At 49.6% G+C, this 17,660-nt stretch overlaps 1 protein-coding gene across 1 annotated transcript in view; it reads left to right on the top strand.

The window, feature by feature from the left end:
- Nucleotides 1-7,122: 7,122 nt before the first annotated feature.
- The window catches only part of LOC142301440 (uncharacterized), a 177,228-nt gene continuing 166,690 nt past the window's right edge, over nt 7,123-17,660 (top strand). The window contains exon 1 of the mRNA XM_075342446.1: nt 7,123-7,205. The gene's annotated coding sequence lies outside the window, so the exon portion shown is untranslated. The remainder of the gene's footprint in view (nt 7,206-17,660) is intronic.

The raw sequence follows: 17,660 nt of genomic DNA, 5'->3' as shown, positions 1-17,660 counted from the left end.
TGCCGTCAAGCGACCCTGCACCCATCCAACCTTGCCTCCCCGTCATCTCACCGGGCCCCGGGACCACCAACTCCTACCCACGGAGGGGAAAACAACATCTCAGCTGCTCCCTGCCATCGCTCCCGGGATCCCCGTCACCAGCAGCGGTGGTGCCCAACATCACCACAACCCGTGGGTGGCGTCACGGACCAAATTCCCAAACCAAACTACCCCCTTTCACTCACGGGCGAGGAGCGCCGCTCGAGTCCCCGGATCCGGCCCACCGCTCGAGCCACCGAGCAGCCATCGCAGCAGCGCCGGACCCGAGCGTTAGCGAGAGCAGCGCAGCGGCGTCCCTCCCCGCCCGCGACACTAAGTGCAGAAAATACATCAAGGTCTGCTACACACTGCAAAAATGTGTCACATAGTGCCATACAGTACTTACATAATGCCATACAGTACTTACATAATGCCATACAGTACTCACATAATGCCATACAGTGTCACATAATGCCATTCAGTACTCACATAATGCCATACCGTACTCACAGTGCCATACAGTACTCACATAATGCCATACAGTACTCACATAGTGCTATACTACAGTGTCACATAATGCCATACAGTGCTCACATAGTGCCATACAGTGTGACAGAGTGATATAGTGTCACATAGTGCCATACAGTGTCACATAGTGCCATACAGTACTCACATAGTGCTATACAGTGTCACATAATGCCATACAGTGCTCACATAGTGCCATACAGTGTGACAGAGTGATACAGTGTCACATAGTGCCATACAGTGTCACATAGTACCATACAGTACTCACATAGTGCTATACAGTACTCACATAGTGCCATACAGTGTCACATAGTGCCATACAGTGCTCACATAATGCCATACAGTACTCACATATACAAGTGCAGAAAATATATTACACATTCACCACGTGAGAAGAGGGCCTGTGTACCCCCGAACGCCAGGGCTGAATTTTACTTCCAGTCCAGCCCTGGAACAACGTAAAGCTTATTTTTTAAAGGAGAAGCTGGACTAATCTTCTGGTCAGATGTTGCTCCATCACCTGTCATGTTATATCTAACAACAGAAGATTTAGTAACAGAAAGGGCGCTGTGAATAAGCAAAATAATGTGAATATGCTATATAAGAGACTATGCTACACATAACAAGAGAGGACGCTATATAATAAGAGACATACATCCTAGCGAGGATGGTAATAAAGGACTGTGTTATACAGAGTAAAATGAGAAACTGTGTAATTAAGGATGGCGCTTTACGTAGAGAGTACACTACATACTAATGGACGGTGTTAGACATAATGAGGCTACATTCCTATACTTGTATGCAGTGTCGGTGTGCTGCCTGATTTTTTTCTCGGCCAGCACACAGACCATTGGAGTATGTGCTATTGCTCATAATCGGATCAGAACAACACATGCTCTGAGTCTCGCAGGTCTCATTTTCGGAGCTGTGATTTTCACATTTTTTTGTGAATGGATCTATGGAACCCTAGGAGTTTGTGTGCCGTCTGATAAAAAAATCTGGCAACACATGGAAATGTCACACGAATGTGAGAATGTGGCCTAAGGCGGGCTTTACACCGATATATTGTCGGGGTCACGTCGTTAGTGACGTACATCCGGCGCCGGTAGCGACATCTCAACGTGTAAATCCTAGGTGTGACGATGAACGAGCACAGAAGAATACAATATCGCTGATCTGTGTAACGTCGTTCATTTCCATAATGTCGGTTCGACCGCAGGTACGATGTTGTTTATCGTTCCTGCAGCTCCACACATCGCTGTGTGTAAACCTGCAGGAGCGACAAACATCTCCTTACCTGCGTCCTACCGGCAATGCAGAAGGGAGAAGGTGGGCGGGATGTTATGTCCCGCTCATCGCCGTCCCTTCGCTTCTATTGGCCGACCGATTAGTGACGACCAGGTATGTGCGTGTGAAGCTGCCGTAGCGATAATGTTCGCTACGTCAGCAATCACCACATATCGCATGTGCGATGGGGGCGGGTGCTATCGCGCTGGACATCGCTAGCAATCGCTAGTGATGTCGCAGCGTGTAAATCACCCCTAAGGGATTTAACATATAACTGCATTACTCCAAACCATACAGTACAGAATAAATATTTCAATAAATAAATAATAATAAATAAAAAGTTACTTACTGCTGACGTCTCATCTGATCAGTTTTAGGCTGCTTTACACGCAGCACCCGCCCCCATTGGTTGTGCGTCACAGGCAAATCGCTGGCTGAAATCGTTAGTCCCCGTCACACGTACTTACCTGCCTAGCGACGTCACTGTGCCCGGCAAACCGCCTCCTTTCTGAGGGGGAGGTTCGTGCGGCGTCACAGCAACATCACACGGCAGCCGCCCAATAGAAGCAGAGGGGTGGAGAGCAGCCTAAAGAAAGTGATGCCCACCTCGTTGCCGGAGGACGTAGGTACGGTGTTGTTCCTCGTTCCTGGGGTGTCACACATAGCGATGTGTGCTGCCTCAGGAACGACGAACAACCTGCGTCCTGCAACAGCAACAATATTTGGGATTAGAACGACGTATCAACGATCAACGCTTAGGTGAGTAATTTTGATCGTTAGCAGTCGTTCGTACGTTTCACACGCAACGACGTCACTAACGAGACCGGATGTGCGTCACGAATTCCGTGACTCCAACGACATCTCGTTAGCGATGTTGTTGCGTGTAGAGCCCCCTTTTCTGTTTCTTCTGGTCAGACCTTCATGTTGCCATCTTCCAGCCACAACTCATCTTTTCACACTGATCATTGCAGCCCTGAAAATAACAATGTCACATATATTGTGTATAAACATTTGCCTCCTGAATAAAATATCCCCCAGACTGCAAGGATGTCAGGGCCGACTCATGAATTGTGGGGTGAGGAGGACATTATCAGGGCCATATCATAAATTGATGGGTAGGAAGGACACCGAGAGTCATATAAAGAATTGTGGGGTGGGAAGGAAGTTATCAGGGCCAGATCATGAGTTGTGGGATTGGGAGGACACTATGAGGGCGATATAATGAATTGTGGGGTGGGGGAAGTGTGCTATAAGGGCCATATAATTTATGGGGTGGGGGAGGACACTAGGAGAGCCATTTAATGAATTGAGGAGTGGGTGAGGATGCTATAAGGGTCATATCATTTGTGGGGTGGGGAGGACACTATGTGGGCTATGGAATAAATTGTAGGATGGGGAGGACGTTATGAGGCAATATAGTGAATTGTTGGGAGGAAGCTTTGAGAAACTTAGCATTGTCCCCCACCATCCAATTCATTTTAAGGGGAATCTGTCAGGTCCCCCATGCCCTACAACCCAGCAGCATTCACATCTGTATGTCAAAGTTCCCTGCCTAACCCACCCTGTGTAATGTTAAATTAAAAAATGAATGTTTACAAAAAAACATTTATAAACTGCGCTTTCCCTGTGCTAATTACGGCAGTGACTCATTGATGGGGCGTTAGTTCCCCAGACGAGTTGGCCCTCTATCCATTCTATCATGCCCCTGTGGGCATGATAACATGATTTCCATGTGCCAGCATCACCGCGGCCCCTGGAAATCTTGCGCATGCTCATGGCTGTGATCACTCACATTGAATCTCATCTGAAGTCGGGTGTACGCATCCCGGCTTCAGAGAGGCGCACTGCATATGCTCAAAAGTGCAGAAGCTGTTCTTCCGATTAATGTACAGTGCGCCTTGTTGAAGCCGACTTCAGATGAGATTCAATGTGAGTGAATACAGCCGCGCGCATGCACAAGGTTTCCAGGAGCTGCGGTGATGCCACTGAATGGAGATCATGTTATCATGTCCAAAGGGGCATGATAGCGTGGAAAGAGGGCTGACTAATCAAGGTCCTAATTAGCATAGGAACAGTGTACTTTATAAGTCCTTGTTTTAAACATTAATTTTAGTCAATAACATTACACAGGGCTGGTGATGCAGGGGATTTTTACATACTGACATAAATGCTGCTGGTGAGCATAGGAGGACCTGATAGATTGCCTTTAAATTCACAAATAATATCCTATTCCCCCCACCTGTTCATCATAAGGCCTTGAAGTCCCTCTTCCACCACTTAGGGGTACTTCTCACATAGGGAGATCGCTGCTGAGTCACGGTTTTTGTGACGCACCAGTGGCCTCATTAGCGATCTCGCTGTGTGTGACACTGAGCAGCAATCTGGCCCCTGTGAAATCGCTGCTCGTTACACACTGCTCTGGTTCATTTTTTTGACGTTGCTCTCCCGCTGTGAAGCACACATCGCTGTGTGTGACAGCGAGAGAGCAACGATCTGAATGTGCAGGGAGCTGGCGTCTGGCAGCCTGCGGTAAGCTGTAACTAAGGTAAATATCGGGTAACCAAGGGAAGCCCTTTCTTGGTTACCCGATATTTACATTAGTTACTAGCACCGCATCTCTCAGGCTGCCAGTGCCAGCTCCCTGCTCCCTGCACAAGTAGCCGGAGTACACATTGGGTAAATAAGCACAACGGTTTGCTTATTAACCCGATGTGTACTGTGGCTAGGAGTGCAGGGAGCCAGCGCTAAGCGGTGTGCGATGGTAACAAAGGTAAATATCGGGTAACCAAGCCCTTGGTTACCCGATATTTACCTTAGTTACCAAGTGCAGCGTTGCTTCCACGCGTTGCTGCTGGCTGGGGGCTGGTCACTGGTCGCTGGTGAGATCTGCATGATTGACAGCTCACCAGCGACCATGTAGCGACACACCAGCGATCCTGACCAGGTCAGATCGCTGGTAGGATCGCTGGAGCGTCGCTAAAGTGTGACGGTACGCTTACTCTAATCCAAACCCCCCCCTCCTTATTCTCTCCTCCTCAGGCTATTAGTCACCACTCACCTATCCCTCCTTATTATCCCCTCCTCAGACTATTACTTACCACTCATCTCCCCCTCCTCATTGTCCCATCCACAGTCTATTACAAAAAAAAACAAAACTCACCACTCACCTCTCAATTTGGGCCCCCGCTGCACCGCTTCTTCTACTGCCGGGCACTTTCAAATGAGACGTACGTGCGCCGTACTGGTGTCATCATGGGCGCACATGTGTGTCTCCCTGAGAAAGTGCCAGGCAGGTGTAGCACCCACGGGGTAGGGGTTCAACTTTTTCATCGCCGGGTCGGTGATGACGGGTCTGGGATGTCACGGGAGGCCCCCCGGTTTCGTGGCCCCGAGGCGTACAATATAAGGGAGGAGGATGGAGGATTATTGGGATGATGGGAGTTGTCTTGTGACGCCACCTGCAGTATGCGGCCAGGAATTAGCCAGCACTGCGGTTGCAGTCCTCTGGGGCGGATGGTCTCGCAGCTAGGGTAGTTCAGCTTCCCGAAGGCGAAGTTAGGCCCCAGGGAGGAGGATGGAAGTAGTAGCAGCCGTTGGCGCTGAAGTGCGGGGCGCCGACGCCGGCAATGAAGGACGGACAAGGCAGTTGCGGTTCCAGGTCTTTACTAACTGTCCTTTGGTTGCCCGGGGGTACCGGTCTCTGCCGTGATGGGCTCCAGCCGATCCCGGATCCTTCAGAAGTCAGTACTGGTGCGGTAGTTCGAGAGGCCCTTCCCCCTTGCACCTTCTGTGTCGGATCCCCGTGGCCTAAAGCTACTTGGGGACCCCAGTCCTTGTAAGATAAGCTCCCGTGAGGTGACGCGGATCCGTGGTGGAGCCTGACCGTAATCACGACTCCGGACCCTATATGCCACTGTGTTCCAGGAACTTGTGGTGGCCAGAGGGACATACAATCCCCCTGTCAGGCAGATTGTGTGATATAACGTGAATTCTTTTCCACCCTAGGGCTCTGCACCCTGCACAGCGCCGGTTCTGAGGGAGCAATGAAACGCTCTGCACCGCAACCGTTTTGTTCTCCTTTTGTCCTACAGGAGCAACCGGGTAGCCACTCCTGTCCTGTTCCCTCCCGGAACTCGACTCTCCTCCTGTGTGTGTGGCTCCTACTCCCCCCTGGTGGCTGCCCCTCCCCTGGGTCCCTGTCGCTAGTGGGTGGATGCCCAAGTGTTTGGTTAGCAACCTTAAGACCCGACCCTAGACCCTCCCCCAGTGGGGAGGGCAACTTACGGTGTGTGCTAAATAAGATGTGTGTGATACCTGCACTGACCTCCTCCGGACCCGGGATAAGTACCGCACCTTAAGTGAGGTGCAGTACCCCGTGGTGACTGAAGCCTCAGGGGTGCCACACAGGGAGCAGAGAACAGACTCCTGCGTTCCGCTGCCTGCACTGTACGGAGCTACAGAATTGCCCCCTGCTTGGCGCGCTGCCTGTGGTAAGGGCAATCTGGCCTGGGGCCCCCTGGCTCCGGACAACAGGTCAGATTGCCCTCATTATTAACCAGCCAGCAAGGGCCCCCTGGACCTCTGGGCCTCAATGCAACTGCACTGGCTGCACCGACAGTACGTCTGCCAATGGTTTTGGGGGTTCAAAATTTCCTTACAGGTTCCCTTTAAATGATAAATCTAGCACTGTAATTAGTAGAAGTAAACTTCGCTGTCAGGTTACCTGGAAAACTACACAGTAGTACAGTAGGTAAGGACAAGAGAGGTCACCAAAATATACACCAGGATGTCCTTTTGGTATATTACTATTATTATTATTATTATTATTATAGCGCCATGTATTCCATAGTGCTTTACATGCAAAAAGGAGTATACATAATAAAAACAAGTACAATAATCATGAACAATCCAAGTCACAGGAGGAGACAGGCTAGCAGTCCATGCCTGTCTTATTCTTGTCATTGCTTTAACTGGACTAACGAGACAGCCAGTGCATAGGAATACTATTACATATAGTTGGCAATATGCCTGGCAACTGTTTCCAGCAGTCTCCCTGATCATTGACCCCAAAAAGCTGTGTCAGCCGGGGCTTATACATATTTTATGGAATCTATTATTACCATAAACACAGAATCAATCGTGTGCTGCTTTTGTATTCTCCATGAAGAAAGTCTCCCGGATAGAGAGCAGGTACTACAGTAACACAAAGAGCCCGTATGTAGTGTACAAACTAAATCCAATGCCTATGTAACCAAGCAACATTCCTCCAAACTCTACAGGGCGAGCGCTGTGCGAGCAATGCTCCCTGCTCTCCCACCACACACATCGCCATGGTGGTATTACTCCGAACAGCCTAACAAGTTGGTCTTCTCAATGTAAGTTATATATTTCATATATTTCCTAAGATTCATGGACAGTAATGAGGAACTGTTACCACCGTACAATTGTTTGCATACCAGCAGTTGTACATTGGGTTGTTAACATGTATGCACTAAACCTATAACGCCTTATAATAGCAATATATCTATATACCTACATCTGAGAATGAGAACTCTGGGCTGTATGTATGGATTCACTGTAGATCCCAGTTCAGAAGTTACTTTGGGATTCTGTAAAAAGTCAAATTGTAAAGATTATCATATTTATTTTGCTTCTTGATGTGAGCTCAATATAAAAAGTATAAGTTTTAAGACACTGTAGTCAGTAGAAAATATGATGGGAAAAAGAAAATAAATGTTTACGAATCATTTATTTACAAATATTTTTAAATTTCTATGAATTTCTTTAATTTTACTTATATAGGTAAGCATAAATAAATGAAATAAGGGTATGTTACACGCTGCGATATCGCTAGCGAGGGTACCCGCCCCCGTCGGTTGTGCGTCACGAGCAAATCGTTGCCCGTGGCGCACAACATTGCTAACACCCGTCACACGGACTATAGGTTTTGAAACATAAGCAAGTAAAGTTTGTAAAATGAGCAGCTTTTTGATTCGCAGCAGCTGCCGATCTGCTGATAGCTGGGGTGGGTATTATTCATAGTGATCCCCGCCACCTGCCTGTTCATCCCCCCCTGTCTGTTATTTATGCTAATTCTATTATATAAACGTTTTACTAAGTGGCTAGAAGGACCTTTGCTGACCATACCCATGTGACCAGAAGGGGCGGAACCTTAGCCAACAGAAAAATAATGTTGCTTCTTGGTATCAGCTATGTTGGCTGAGGCCCACCCATTCTGGTCACATGGTTATGACATCAGCAAAGGTCCTTCTAGCCACTTAGTAAAGCACTTCTATAATAGAATTAGCATAAATAACACATAGGGGGAGGTCGGACAAACAGAGGGCGGGAAACCACCCCAGCTATTAGCTGATTGATAGCTGCTGCCAATAAAAATTCTGCTCATTTTACAAACTTTACTTGTTTGTGTTTCAAAATCTATATGCCACTAAAGTATGGGGGTGTGCCGCCCCCACGCCTGTAGCGGCCGAGCTGCTCGGATCCGGGCCCGCTGTGTGGCTTGAGGGATCCTCCCGACTTGGGGGTCACACGGACACGCCAAATGAAAAGGAGGACGTAGTTGTACGGGCTTGGCTGTATTCAGTTTGTGACGCCACCCACGGTGTGTGGTGAAAGGTGGCACCACTGCTGCTGTTGTGGCAAACCCCGGGGGAGATGTAATGGCAGCTGGATGTTAACCCCTCCGTGGGTAGGGATGGTTGCCCCGGGGCCCCGTGGCTCTGTGCAGGGAATGGCGATGGCAGGGGCCTGCGCGCCCGGACGTACCAGGGGATGTTTGGTTACTCACAGTTGAATACATCACATGAGTCTTTTGGTAAACCAAGGTGCTGGTGGCCGGCCGCCGCGGCCGGTTGTACTCTGGTCCCCCACCCGGGCTGGTGGTCGCCGTCTTTTCCCTCTGCACTGTTTTTGCTTCTGTTGGACTTCCCGGTATGGAACATGGGAGTCCGCTCCCGGCTTGTTGTGTACCTGAGGAGCCATGCCCGCTGACGCTGACCCATGGGATCTATCGGGCCCTGGCGGTTGCCCTATCCCTCTCTGTGGGTGGTTGTCTGCTTTTGGGACTTTGGTTGGGACAGGACCTAAAATCCTGCCCTCAATTGGTTAATTAGCTAGGCCGTTGGTTCCGGTCCTGGCTTCAGAGTCCAAGTACCCCCTCTGTGCACGGTTTCCGGGTCGGTTCTCCGGTGTCGGTACCGGCGGGCTCCAACCCCGTCCCGGTCCACCTCGGATCTCCGGCTGCTGTCTTCTCGTCGCCTGCTGACAGAGACCACCGTCTGCCACCTAGCCAAGGCACCAGGGCTCTGACCCTGGCATCTGTCAACTTGAGCTTCACCTCTGCTGGAGCTGCACCTAGCCCCAGCCTCCACTCTTCTCAACTTGAACTCTCGACTAAGGGGTACTTTGCACATTGCGACATCACTAGCATCGGCTAGCGATGCCGAGCACGATAGTACCTGCCCCCGTCGTACATGCGATATCTTGTGATAGCTGCCATAGCGAACATTATCGCTACGGCAGCTTCACACGCACTTACCTGCCCTGCGACGTCGCTCTGGCTGGCGACCCACCTCCTTCCTAAGGGGGCGGGTCGTGCGTCGTCACAGTGACGTCACACGGCAGGCGGCCAATAGAAGCGGAGGGGCGGAAATGAGCGGGTCGTAAACATCCCGCCCACCTCCTTCCTTCTGCATAGCCGGTGGAGGCAGGTAAGGAGATGTCCCTCACTCCTGCGGCTTCACACACAGCGATGTGTGCTGCCGCAGGAACGAGGAACATCGTATCTCCTATTGGTGCGGCATTATGAAAATGACCGACGCTACACAGATCACCGATTTTCGACGCTTTTGCGATCGTTTATCGGTGCATCTAGGCTTTACACGTTGCAACGCCGTTACCGGCGCCCGATGTGCGTCACTTTCGATTTGACACCGACGATATCGCAGTAGCGATGTCGCAGCGTGCAAAGTACCCCTTAGACTGATCTGATCTCTTCTGTTTTCCCACCCCGGGCTGTGTAGACCCCTAGATGGGCGTTTCCTAACTGCCTGGTCCCGTCCACTGGTGTGCCTGACTTGCTCTGAGGGGGGGTGGCTAGGGTTTCAGGTCGGCTGTATGTAACCCTGTGAGGGATGGTGCTATGCGGGGGCCTCTTGTGTGACTACCTGGTTTTGACAGTGCGTCACATATAGAATTAGCCTGATAGTGCCAGTATAGCACTGGCTTTAGGTTATTTAGGAAAATCCTGGTGATCGGTGCACTTTAATTGAAGCTGTTTGTATTATAGCTCTCATGGCTTGTTCAAAACTCAAAAGTGTTAAAGGGGTACTTTGCACGCTGCGACATCGTTAGCCGATGATAGTGATGCCGAGCGCGATAGTACCCGCCCCCGTCGCACATGCGATATCTTGTGATAGCTGCCGTAGTGAACATTATCGCTACGGCAGCTTCACACGCAGTTACCTGCCCTGCGACGTTGCTCTGGCCGGAGACCCGCCTCCATCCTAAGGGGGCGGGTCGTGCGGCGTCACAGCGACGTCACACGGCAGGCGGCCAATAGAAGCGGAGGGGCGGAGATGAGCGGGACGTAAACATCCCGCCCACCTTCTCCCTTCCGCATTGCCGGTGGATGGCGGACGCAGGTAGGAGATGTTCCTCGCTCCTGCAGCTTCACACACAGCGATGTGTGCTGCCGCAGGAACGAGGAACAACATCGTATCTCCTATTAGTGCGACATTATGGAAATGTCCGACACTGCACAGATCACCGATTTACGACGCTTTTGTGATCGTTTATCGGTGCATCTAGGCTTTACACGTTGCGACATCATTACTGGCGCCGGATGTGCGTCACTTTCGATTTGACCCCGACGATATCGCAGTAGCGATGTCGCAACGTGCAAAGTACCCCTAAGTCTTATGAAAAGGCTTGTTTAAAAAGCCACTTTTGACTTTTAGGATTGCTACTTCCAATAGGTGGCGCTAGAATTTGTCTCCTTTCTCACTGGAGGGACAATTAGAAAAAGATCAGGCACTCTGAGTTGAATATAGGGAAAAATAAACTTTTATTTCAGTGGTCCAATGGTTAAGATAGTAATACACATGATGTTTCGGTGCAAATTGCCCTTTTTCAAACAAACACTAAAACAAAAAACAGAAATAATACAGTACATAAGCTATAAAGAGCATATACAGTATGTCCATATGTGACGCCCCTGGACTAGTCAGCATCACAGGGGACTGCACGCTCTTTATTCTTAGTGCAGGACTCAACCCCTCTTGGTTCTGGGTTCCCAACTTGCAGAACTGCCTCCATCAGCATCCAAAAATCCCAATCACACCTCACACCACACCCTTTCAGTCACACACGTGGGCTGCTAAGCTGGAAGAGGGCCGCCCACCTAGGGATCAGGCAGGGAGGTGACAAGTGAGTTGTAGAGTAGCCCTCGAGCAGTGAGGAGCTAGGTGGGAGCGTGTGGCTCCCGGGGAGGAGAAGATTGGTTTGCAGACGGTGGTCTGGGCCCGGAGGAGTCGGAGACCCGGTCGCGGGATATTGGGACTGGGTGCCTGGACTAGTCTTGGAGGACTGTCAGCAGCAAGTACAATAGCCGGTCTGGGACCGAAATCATGGCGGGGTACGGGACCCTAGGTCGGGGAGAAGCTTCAAGCAACCCGGCAATTAACTGGCGGAGGACAGGGCCTTTATGGACTGTCCCCACGAAGCTCAGAGATCGGGGGCACTAGTGCAATGAGGGGGATAGGGCTTTCCAACCAAATCAGCTCACTGAAATCCAAGCGTGAGCTCCTGAGAGCATAGCTCTGTCACTCAAAAAGTGGGGAGCCGGGCCCGGACAGCTTCAAGCTTACTGGCCACTTGAACACTACTAAAATTTGTGCATGGAGGCAAGGCTCCGGACCATCAGGCAGTGCTGCAGGGGACGGATACCCGGACGAGCTCCCCCAAGAGGGCAGCGGCACCCAAAGACTTGGTTTACCACGTTGTCAGCGTCTGTTTTTTGTCTGAGTGAGTACCTGATTACTCCCCTGCTTCCAGCGAGCCTGCGCTGCCTTGCACCCCACCATCCAGAGTCCTGGGGCCTTTCTTACCCCTGGAGGGAAAACGTCATCTAGCTGGCCACATTCCATCAACCCCGGTACTCGCAGCGGCGGTACTCTCCGTTACCGCACACCACGGGTGGCGTCACAAACTATATCTCCCCTGTAAATAACCCTTCCCCTTTTACATTTAAGAGTGGCCCCTAGCCTCCGGGTTCGGAGACCCTCGAGCCACGAGTAATCACCCCTGGATCCGAGCAGTTCGACCGCTGCTGGGGCGGCACACATATGGGACAACTAATAGGTACTTTTACTGTTGTCCCATTTGTCTTGATTTTTGTACATGATTTGCTATTTATAGCTTATATACTGTATTATTTTTGCCTTTTCAGTGTATGTTTGAAAAAAGGTCAATTAGGATCGAAACGTCTCGTGTATTACACTATAACCTTTGGACCACTGAAATAAAAGTTGTTTTTTTCAACATATTCCACTCAGAGTGCCGAATCTTTTTCTACTAATTTGAATTATAAGGATTTGGATCCTATCTGAGCACCTATACTTTCAAGGAGTGCCATATTGCTTTTCACATAATTTCAATATAGTAAGTGTTTTATCAACGGGAGATTATCACTGCTGGACTAGGTCTCACATGCATACAATTCAGGCTAATCTGTGTAACCATGCTCCTACCGCTGATTTACAGCTTGCCAACAATGTTCCATATACACTTGAAGCTGACAATCAGTGGTGTGGGCAGGGTTATACACAGCTCAGCAATTTGACCAGTGTTATATCTATTGTAGAGTTTCAGGGATTCTATCAAAACTGCAACAAGCAGTCCCATAAGTGATACATCACTGGAATCCGGCACTCTGACCCTACATCATGCTGTTCTCAGATTACATAGCAAAAACCTTCTGACAGATTTCCTTTAAAGGTAACCTGTCACCACTTTTTTGCCCTATAAGCTGCGGCTACCACCACCGGGCTCTTTTATACAGAATTCTAACATGCTGTATAAGAGTCCAGGCCGCTATGAGAACATAAAATACACTTTATAATACTTACCTAACTGTCGCGCTGCGGTGGAATCGGGTCACGGAGGCATCTCCGTTCTCCGGTGCCGGCGCCTCCTCTTTAGGCCATCTTCGTCCTCTTTCTGAAGCCTGGGTGCATGACGCGGCTACGGCATACACACTCGCCAGTCCTGCACAGGTGCACTACAATACTTTTGATCTGCCCTACTCAGAGCAGATCAAAGTGCGCCTACTCAGGACCTGAATGCCGGCGAGTGTGGATGACGTAGGACGCGTCATGCACCGCGGCTAGAGAAGGAGCACAAAGATGGCCAAATGAGGCGGCGTCGGCAACAGACAACGGAAACGCCCATTAGGCCCTATGCCATCGCAGCGCGACCGTTAGGTGAGTATTATAAAGTGTTTTTTTATGTTCTCATAGCGGCCTGGACTCTTATATACAGCATGTTAGAATGCTGTATATAAGACCCCGGTTTTGGTGGCCACAGCTTATACGCCAAAAAAGTGGTGACAGGTTCGCTTTAAACATGAATTCAGTTGTGGTACGTATAATTTGGATAGAAATTAATAGCTTGTATGCCATGTTGCCTCGCTGAAAAAGACTCATTTTTTCTGCAATACAGTTGTTATGCCCCAGTCCCTCCTTGCTCAATTGATAAACCTGCCTGTGTGGTTTCAGTACTATATTAAGCAACATGGTAATTTTCTGGTTTGGAACAGTGGCTATATGGCTGGTTAAGCATGCTTATTGTGCAAATTATAGCATCTGATCTGCTCGTGCTCAACAAGCATTCTTCTTTGCTCTTTTTTTATGGTGGAGTATCGACTTAACTTCTGGCCATGTATTTATATATTTATGATTATATTCAACTATGTGTATTTGTTCTATTTATTGTTAGTATTATGTATTTCTTTTTAAAGCACCATTAATGCAAGGGTCCTGTATATGCAAAGAGGGTTACCTACCCATAACATACACATAAAATAATAAATCATATAGGAACCTGCCCATTGAGGCTTATAATCTACAGTGACACGCAATGTTTTGAACTTTGGACTTTCAGACTCCATATCTCACCATCGACTACAGCATTGACCGTGAGACTACCTTCATTTTCTAGACAATCATCTTGGCTCATACGTAAATTTGACTTGCAACTATTTAACATATGACTAGTTATACAGATTCTTGTCATGTCACTGCATTGTTACTGTTTTGCTCCTGATGGTTCCAAAATCTTTTCCTTCCTGTATACTACAAATTACAACCTGTTCTCACATTTTCTAATACTTTAGTGTGTTATTAGATTGATTCCCAAGCGAAAGGTCACTGGTTCTAATCGAGCAGCAGCCATGAAGAAAATCTTCTATCAAAAGAGAAACCGCATCATCCAGCTCATCGATAGGGGTCTCTTGGCCAAGAAAATTGCCAAACTGAATCATGTGAGATCAATGACAGTTGGAAGAATATTGTAACGCCTACCCGGATCCACAGACTCAGACTGGCTGTAATGGACAGGCTAGAGGAAAGCCACTCACAAAGCAGGACCCCGAGAACCTGAAACCCTTTAACCCCTATACAGGGATTTGTAATTACACAGGGCCCTGGCGATCACTACCTGTGGTAGGCTACAGTCCAATGAGAGTAGTAGCCAGTCAGGGTCGAACCGGGAAATGCAAAACAGGGACAGAATCACGCTGGCAAGGACGTAATCAAAAAACAAAGCAGAGGTCAAATCCAGATCTGGTAGCGAGGTACAGAAACAGCAGGCAGGAGGGTAGTCAGGAAACAAGCGGAAGTCAGAATACCAGAATCACTAAACAGAACAGGGCGGGACAGGAACCAGGAATACAGAACTATCTCTGGCAGTGATTAGCAGACAGGAGGGAGAATAAGAAGAGTGTGGTGTCTTCCAATTGGCTATAGCTGAATGATGGTAACTTCAGCTGGAAGACACACGCCACCCACAGTCAGCCAGTGGTACTGCAGGTCCCAGGGAAATCCAGTTTAGTGGATGAGCGGAGCCTTCGCCCACCTCTACCATCCCCAGCACTATCCACGGTGGGAACAAGGTGTCGCCTGGCAATCGGAGGAGAAGTCGCAGGAGCGGACTCTGGTGGGGACATGACAAATACAAAATGAAGTCCGTCCATCCATTCAAAAGCGAAGAGGTGGACATCCAGGCAAAATATTGGAGTCAGCAATTTGGCTCATCACAAGTTCTATCAGTTTTGTCGCAGCATACATGGTAGTAGAGGTGGCTTGTATGCTTCATAATAGTGAAATCACAGATCTTCATTCTGGCACCGTGCTACACTCATTACACAAGTCTGGAACGGTGACTAGAATAAAAGTGAAGAAGCCTCGACTTCAATATAGTGATAAGAAGTGTTGGCTCAAGTTTGCATAAAAGTACAATAAGTGGATAGCATAAGATTGGAAATGGGTAATTTGTAGAGATTATATGAATGTCAATAAACTAGGCTCTGATAGGTGCAAATGGGTCTGGAAAAAAACAAGGGGAAAAGTGGCTAATGAACAGATACATTGAAAGAGTTGTCAAGTTCGGTGGAATAAAGGGGGCTTTACACGCTGCGACATCGCTAATGCGGAGTCGTTGGGGTCACGGAATTTGTGACGCACATCCGGCCGCATTAGCGATGTTGCTGCGTGTGACACCGATGAGCGATTTTGCATCGTTGCAAAAACGTGCAAAATCGCTCATCGGTGACATGGGGGTCCATTCTCGATTATCGTTACTGCAGCAGTAACGATGTAGTTCGTCGCTCCTGCGGCAGCACACATCGCTACGTGTGACGCCGCAGGAACGAGGAAGCTCTCCTTACCTGCCTCCCGGCCGCTATGCGGAAGGAAGGAGGTGGGCGGGATGTTACTTAGAAAGGAGGCGGTTCGCCGGTCACAGCGACGTCGCCGGGCAGGTAAGTATGTGTGACAGGTCTGGGCGATGTTGTGCGGCACGGGCAGCGATTTGCCCGTGTCGCGCAACAGATGGGGGCGGGTACCCACACTAGCGATATCGGGACCGATATCGCAGTGTGTAAAGTAGCCTTAAGCCTGATGAATTAGGCTTGCTTTACGTTTGGATACTTGTCCAGAATCAATGGTAGTCTCAATGCTGAGCTATATGTGAGTATCCTATAAGATGAGTTAAAACGTACACTCGAGTACTATGAGTATGAAAAGGAAGATATAGTGTTCCAGCAGGACAATAACCCTATGCGTACGTCAAGATTGGCGAAAAAATGATTCAATAACAATGAGGTATAAATACTGGATTGGCCTCCACAGTCTCCAGACCTCAACCCAATCGAACACTTGTGGGTAGAGTTGAATAACAAGTTTTATACATATCAAAATGAGTTGACCAGTATGCAAAAACATTGGTAATGTGTAAACTAGACCTGGAGTCAGATTTCAGTCAAAACATGCTTGAATCTGATTGAGATCATGCAAAGAAGGAGGTTGAAAGCCAAAAATGGATTTAGAAAATACTGACAAAATAATAAAAATTAAAATTTAGACTATAAGAAGCAAAACAGTAACAATGCAGTGACATGACAAGTATCTGCATAATTAATCATATGCTAATATATATAGTTGCAAGTCAAATTTATGTATGAGATAGCCAAGATTGCCTATAAAATGAAAGTAGTCTCACATTCAAAGCTGTAGTCAGGGGCGTAACTACCGCGGTCGCAGCGGTCGCCATTGCGACTGTGCCCGGGAGCTTAGGGGCCCGGCGGCCGCCCGGCAGTTCAGCAGCCAACTCCTGTCAGTGAGGGAGGAGCTGCGCTGATCTGTCACAAACCACGCGGCGGCTATATGACCCGCTACCGCCGCCGACACCGGGCCCCCCTGCCTGGTGTCAGCGGCGGCAGCAGGGCCCCATCCCCCGTCACAGTAATGTTGAAGCATAGAGCTGCTGGCGGCACTCTATGCATCATCATTCCCCTCTCCCCCCCCCCCGTGCCTGCGTGGTGATGTCACACCTGTGCGACTGCTGTGCTCAGAGTGCACAGAGCGCAGGACGGGAGGGCGCCGACCGGAGCACCGGGAGAACGAGAAGGGAGGAGGACGAGCAGAGGTGGAAGAGGAGAGCGGTGAGGACAGAGCAGTGGCTGGGGAATGAGGGGAGCAGTGAGGGCGAGCAGCGGCTGGGGAATGAGGGGAGCAGTGAGGACGAGCAGCGGCTGGGGAATGAGGGGAGCAATGAGGACACAGCAGTGGCTGGGGAATGAGGGGAGCAGTGAGGACAAGCAGCGGCTGGGGAATGAGGGGAGCAGTGAGGACGAGCAGTGGCTGGGGAATGAGGGGAGCAGTGAGGATGAGCAGCGGCTGGGGAATGAGGGGAGCAGTGAGGATGAGCAGCGGCTGAGGAATGAGGGGAGCAGTGAGGACGAGCAGTGGCTGGGGAATGAGGGGAGCAGTGAGGACGAGCAGCGGCTGGGGAATGAGGGGAGCAGTGAGGACGAGCAGCGGCTGGGGAATGAGGGGAGCAGTGAGGACGAGCAGTGGCTGGGGAATGAGGGGAGCAGTGAGGACGAGCAGCGGCTGGGGAATGAGGGGAGCAGTGAGGACGAGCAGCGGCTGGGGAATGAGGGGAGCAGTGAGGACGAGCAGTAGCTGGGGAATGAGGGGAGCAGTGAGGACGAGCAGCGGCTGGGGAATGAGGGGAGCAGTGAGGAGGAGCAG

The sequence above is a fragment of the Anomaloglossus baeobatrachus genome, chromosome 4 (genome assembly GCF_048569485.1).
Source record: "Anomaloglossus baeobatrachus isolate aAnoBae1 chromosome 4, aAnoBae1.hap1, whole genome shotgun sequence".
Classification (NCBI taxonomy): domain Eukaryota; kingdom Metazoa; phylum Chordata; class Amphibia; order Anura; family Aromobatidae; genus Anomaloglossus; species Anomaloglossus baeobatrachus.
The sequence above is the reverse complement of the archived record's forward strand: the minus strand, read 5'-3'. Positions and strand labels throughout refer to the sequence as shown.